Source organism: Peromyscus californicus, unplaced genomic scaffold, assembly GCF_007827085.1.
Source record: "Peromyscus californicus insignis strain IS unplaced genomic scaffold, ASM782708v3 Scaffold_20__1_contigs__length_68692818, whole genome shotgun sequence".
NCBI classification, from domain to species: domain Eukaryota; kingdom Metazoa; phylum Chordata; class Mammalia; order Rodentia; family Cricetidae; genus Peromyscus; species Peromyscus californicus.
Window position 1 is genome coordinate 68,244,879 of NW_026294503.1, and position 6,154 is coordinate 68,251,032.

General features: G+C 42.9%; 1 non-coding gene across 1 annotated transcript; it reads right to left on the reverse strand.

Moving 5' to 3' along the window:
* Positions 1–2,075: 2,075 nt before the first annotated feature.
* LOC128117274 (U6 spliceosomal RNA) lies at positions 2,076–2,182 on the reverse strand. The gene has a single exon (XR_008220758.1). It is a non-coding gene; the product is annotated as a U6 spliceosomal RNA (small nuclear RNA).
* Positions 2,183–6,154: the final 3,972 nt, after the last annotated feature.

Genomic DNA, 6,154 nt, shown 5'->3' on the forward strand with positions numbered 1-6,154 from the left:
AGTTGTGAGCCATCATGTGGGTTCTGGGAACTGATTTCAGACCCTCTGGAAGAACAGTAAGTGCTCTTAACCACTGAGCAATCTCTCTAGCCTCACTACCAGTTTTGAAATAGCCTTTAGCTCTGGCTGGGCTGGAACTCTCCATGTTGACTAGGCTGACCTTGAACCTGTAGTGATCCTTAGGTCTTGGCCTGTAGAATGCTGGGATTACAGGTTTGCACCACCACACATAGCTCCTAATGGACATCTTTGTTGTGGAATAATCCTTCTGTACACTGTAAAAATAAGTTGTTCTCATTGTTAACAAAAAGCTGATTGGCTGATAGCTAGGCAGGATTTTTGGGGCAAAGAGAATGCTGGGAGGAAGAAGGGTGGAGTCAAAGGAGTTGAGAGAGATGCAGAAAGAAGCAAGATGAACATACCGTGTTGAAAGAAGGTACTGCCATGTGGCAGAGGGTAGATAAGAAATTAGGTTAGCTGGATGTGGTGTCACACACCTTTACACTTGGAAGGCAGAGGCAGGCATATCTCTGTGAGTTCAAGACCAGCCTGGTCTACAGAGTGAGTACCAGGACAAGGCTCCAAAGCTATACAGAGAAACTCTGTCTTGAAAAAAACCAAAAACCAAAAACCAAAAACAGAAAAAAAAAAAAAAGAAATTGAGTTAATTTAAAATGTAAGAATTAGCTAGTAACCAGCCTAAGCTATTGGCTGATCATTTATAATTAATATTAAGCCTCTGTGTGGTTATTTGGGAGCAGCTGCCGAGACACAGAGAAACTCCATCTGTACATCTTTTTTTTTTTTTTTTTCTTTTTTTTATATAGGAGGATCAATGGTACAAGGCTATCCTTGACTGCAGAGCAAGCTTAGGGCCAGCCTGGGCTATATAAGGCTGTGTCCTGGAAGGAAAGAAAGAAAAGAAAGAAAAGAAAGAAAGAAAGAAAGAAAGAAAGGAAGGAAGGAAGGAAGGAAGGAAGGAAGGAAAAAGAGGGGAAGGAAGGGAGGCAGGGAGGGAGGAAGGGAGGGAGGGAGGAAAAGACCCATCTGTACATCTTGACTGCAACTTTTTGAAAGAGACTAAGTCAGAACCACCCTGCTATTCTGTTCTTGAATTATTTGAGTCAGGATCTTAGGTATCATGAAAGAACCTTGCCTGTTCTGACTGTGACTTTGACCTTCCTGTTTCAACTTCCCTGAGTGCTGGGATTACAGGCACATGCCACCAAGCCCAGTAATTTGGTAATGGGGGATCTAACCCAGGGCTTCATTCATCGAGGTAAACATTCTACCAACTAAGTTATATTCCAGATGCTTTTGAATTCTTAGCCCATTGACACAGAGAGAATATTCATTGTTTTACTTAAACAGAGTTGGGTATAATATTATACACCAATAACCAACATAGATTATACATTCCTTGAAAGTAAGGCTCATGCCTTAAACTTCTTTTGCCTCAAATTATTGCACCAACTTCCCCTCCCACAAAAAGATCAGAGCATACTAAAACAGTTGCGAAAAATGGCAGGTAAAACTGTCATTCCCTTTGACACTGAACATAAAACAATTGGACGAAAAAGACCTGAATCATTCTGACTGTATTTTCTTACTTGAGGCTGAAGATTTCCCAGGGTGCTGAGAACAGGTGAGTATTGTTATTTGTCATACTGGAATCTCCCTGAACTCTGTTCTCAGCACTTAACATGGGATAGCTTCTTAAGCCTGGGTACAGAGGGAAAGGTCTACCAAGTGGAAACTTTCTAATGTCTAATGGAAGCTCACCTGGGCAAAGGAAGTGGAGCTCTAATGGAGGGGAAGTAAAAGTCCTTTCCCAAGGATCAGGTGGACACTGTCAGCCAATGTCATTGTCACTGGGTGGAGACTGGCAAAGAAGAACAGCTCTAGGGGGAAAATGCTTATGAAAGAAAGCATTTAATTGGGGCTTACTTACAGTTTCAGAAGTTTAGTCTGACTTAATATACACTAACACAGTAGAGGCTACACAGATAAGCATCCAGAGTCTCTGTTTGCACCCGTGGATTTATTCTTTATTTACTTATTTTCTTTCTTTTTTTTTAAATAAGGAAGTCTTCATGGATTTGCATGTCATCCTCATGCAGGAGCCATGCTAATCTTCTCTGTATCATTCCAATTTTAGTATATGTGCTGCTGAAGTGAGCACTATTCTTTCTTTTATATGGCTGACTCAAGCTCTTGGCCTTTTCAACATACAGAAGATAGCAGATCTGACTTCTGATCTTCACTTCTCTTTAACGGATGCTCAGTGGTGGGAAAGAGATTGTGGGAGTAGGGTATTGGGAGGTCAGAACTTTTATTTCCCTACTCGTGTGCTATCCAGTTTCCTTAGCTTAGACACAGCTTTTGCTGTGGTTCTGATGATGCTAGACTAGACACCTTCAACACACTTCTCATTTGAAGAGCAGATGCTGGAGGGAGAAAGAGATACCATCTGCCCCAATGCCATCATTTGACAGGAAAATGAGGCCTAGAAAAAAGGAAACAACTTTCCTTCAGTTACACAACGAATATGGGATCGACTTCAGGCATTTTTCTGGAGTGGTGGTGCAGGCCAGCACTTGGGAAGTGGTGGCAGAAGGATCTAGAGTTCAATGGCATTTCCAACTTCCAGACTTTTGCCCCCCAACAGAGTAGAGGGGCTTTGCTACTGTTCTCAGGTAGAGCACTGCCCTTCCTGTTCTCTTGTTCTCCAGCTGCTTGCAACGAGAAACTGAATTATTTCTCCACAAGCAAGAGAAAGCTCCTGCTTCATTTAGTTTGTGGCAGGAAAGCTGCTGGACACAGTCTGTGGAGTCCCCTCTACCTTGGCAGGCTGATTTTACCCAACTGGTGGTAATGGCCTTGTGCCCACGGGCAAGCAATTTGAGACTTGCTGTCCATGAATGCCAGGTGGCTGACTGGAGACCTATACTGCACCTGCTGATCCTGGTGTGAAACTCTTGGATTTGTATATGTGTGAGTTTCAGGAGGGCAATTTTTACACAGACTTAAGGGATTTGGCACTGAAGGTATAGATTACCTCTTTTTGAATTGTTGGTCTGTGGAGGTCCTCTAACCCCCAACCAAACATTACAGGCTACTGCCACTGCTTTGTTACTGTCTCAGTCACTGTTCTATTGCTGTGAAGAGACACCAGGATTACAGTGACTCTTATAAAAGAAAGCATTTAATTGGGGGCTTACTTAACAGTTTCAGAAGTTTAGTTCATTATCAGCATGTCAGGAAGCATGGTGGCATGCAGGCCGATATGATGCTCAAGTAGGAGCTGAGGGTTCCATATCCATAGGCAGTAGGGAGAAAGCCACTGGGACTGACTTGGACTTTTGAAACCTCAAAGTCTACCCCCAGTGACGCACTTCCTCCAACCAGGCTAATCTTTTCAAATAGTGTTACTCCCTAAGCATTTAAATATATAAGCCTATGGGAGCCATTCTTCTTCAAACTACCATAGTTACCCTCCCTTGATGGTAAGGTCCTATTGCTGAAGATACCACATACATGACCTTTGGGTCATGGAGAATTCAAGCTGGTATTCACCTGGAACCTCTATCCCCACTGGCTAGCTTTCACAGTCCTAGAAGGAACTATGTATACTACTAGGGGAGAAAAATAATCAACACTGTTACCCAGCTGTGAACCCTGTAAATCATACTAATGACTGGCCTGGCAATTCATGTCCACTGGTGCATTAGGGGCACAAATGCTGTGGGAGTGACCAATCACTTTCTGACTGGATTTAAAACCTGATCCATAAGATGGAACTAGTACTATTAACTGGGCCAAAAAATAGATCCATGATTAGCTAAGTGATAGGCCCTACGGGAGAACCTAATACTATTACTGTGTTAAATAGACACAGTAATAACCCCCGTCTCAAGCTCTTCCCTTCACATCCACAGATTAGTTCATCTCCCATTCCTTACCAGAGAAGCTTCTTTTTTTTTTTTTTTTTTTTTTTTTTTTTTAACAGTAGATGGTAACTAATACAGAGACCACAACTGGTCAAAGTGCAAAGGGTAAAACTGTTGAGTGCTAAATGGGACAGTTAGGTTACACCTCCTCTCCCCAAAGCTCAGGGATCAATGTAAATGAGGGGGCAGAAAGATTTTAGGAGCAAGGGGTAGTATGGATGTCTGCTGTGAAACAATATTTGCTGGACATGACAGGGCCTTTCTACACATGAACTCACAGAAGCTGTGACTACTTGCACAATGACCGTACAAGATCAAGCCAATCAAAATCCCAGCATAGATGGAGGTAGGTAAGGAAGTTCTATTCCTGGGGAGCTACCAGCAATTGGTGGCTGTTAGGGGGAAGGAGAGTCAGCTCCCCTTAGGAATGTGAACCCTTAGAGCTATCCATGTTCTATTAGATTACCCTGTACTCACAAACACACAGGCATCACTAACTGGACTCAGTGGGTTAAAAAAATAGCCAGGTGTGGTGGTGCATACATTTAATCTCAGCACTTGGTGTCAGAGGCAGGCAAATCTCTGTGAGTTTGAGGTCAGTCTGCTCTACACAGAGAGTTCCAGACCAGCCAGGGCTACATAATGAGACTCTATCTAAAACAGAGACAAAACAAAAAACCAAAGAAACAAAAAGAGATTGAGAGAGCTCTTGAGTGGGCCCACATTTAAAATTGGTCAGGAGAAGAGATGGGGGGATAGGATAAGAATTAGAGGGGGCCAGGCGGTGGTGGCGCATGCCTTTAATCCCAGCACTCGGGAGGCAGAGCCAGGTGGATCTCTGTGAGTTCAAGGCCAGTCTGGTCTACAGAGTGAGATCCAGGACAGGCACCAAAACTACACTGAGAAACCTTGTCTCGGAAAAAACAAAAAACAAAACAAAACAAAACAAAAAACAAAACAAAACAAAAAAAGGAATTAGAGGGAAAGGAAAGGGTGTGAACTTGATCAAAATGCATTATATGATTGTATACAATTCTTAAACAATTAAAAGATCTTGGCACTGGGGAACTGTGAGACAGCTAAGCAAGTAAAGGCACCTGTTGCCAAGCCTGAGAGCCTGAGTTCAAACCCTAGGACCCACATGGTGGAAGGAGAGAACTGATTCCTAGAAGTTGTCATCTGACCTCCTTATGTGGACCATGACATGTGTATATCTCATGTGCACAAACTGAAAAACAAAGGATGCTGGCTTTTGCTGTGGCATGCATGCATCCCCACATGTATCATGCATACACTGAAAAAAAAAAACAAGATATTGGTATTTCCAGATTGTCAGGAGAGATAATACCCCACTGCCAACCTAGAATCTATGGATTTTATCCTGAGTCTGTGCTTTAGGAAAGCTTTTCAAATGTTGGTTACTTTTTTTTTGGAGACAGGATTTCTCTGTATCGCTCTGACTGATTTGGAACTTGATCTGTAGATCAGGCTGACCTCAAATTCATGGAGATCCATCTGCCTCTGCCTCCTTAAGTGCCAGGATTAAAGGCATGTGTCACTATTGCCTGACAGGATTTCACATATCCTAGGCTAGCCTCTAACTTATTTAGTCAAAGATGACCTTGAAGTTTTGATCCTGACTATCTCCTAAGTGCTATCATGTTTAGTTTATGGGGCGTTGGGGATTGAACCCAAGGTTTTGTGTATGCTAAGCAAGCACTCTACCAACTAAGCTATGCCCCTAACCCAACGGGGCAACATTTCTAAGGCAAGGAAGAGAAATGAGGTTTGGGTGTTAGGATGAACACACTACAAAGCAGAAAGAGTACCCTGTTTATGTCTCACAGGCTACTTCTTCGTGGTCATTTCCAGTACAGTCTCAGGCCACCTTAGATTTGATCGCCACCTGCTGGACACCAAGGAGCTCCAAAGTTATGTCTCAGCCTTTTCACTAGAATTTCACCTTTATTACAGGGTTAAATTCTTCATTTTATAATCTGTTCAGGTGAGTTTTTTTCTCTTGGGAGCCAGACTGATAGTCTTTTCAGGGAGACTGGGTACATCCCCCCAACTCCCCAGACTGCCCTTTCCCATCCAAAACATTTTATCCTGAGGCTGGATAAAGTGTTTCATAGTTCCTTGATTCAGGTGCCCCAGGGTGGCTGAACTCTACTCTATTTTGGGAAAACAAACTCAACACAGAG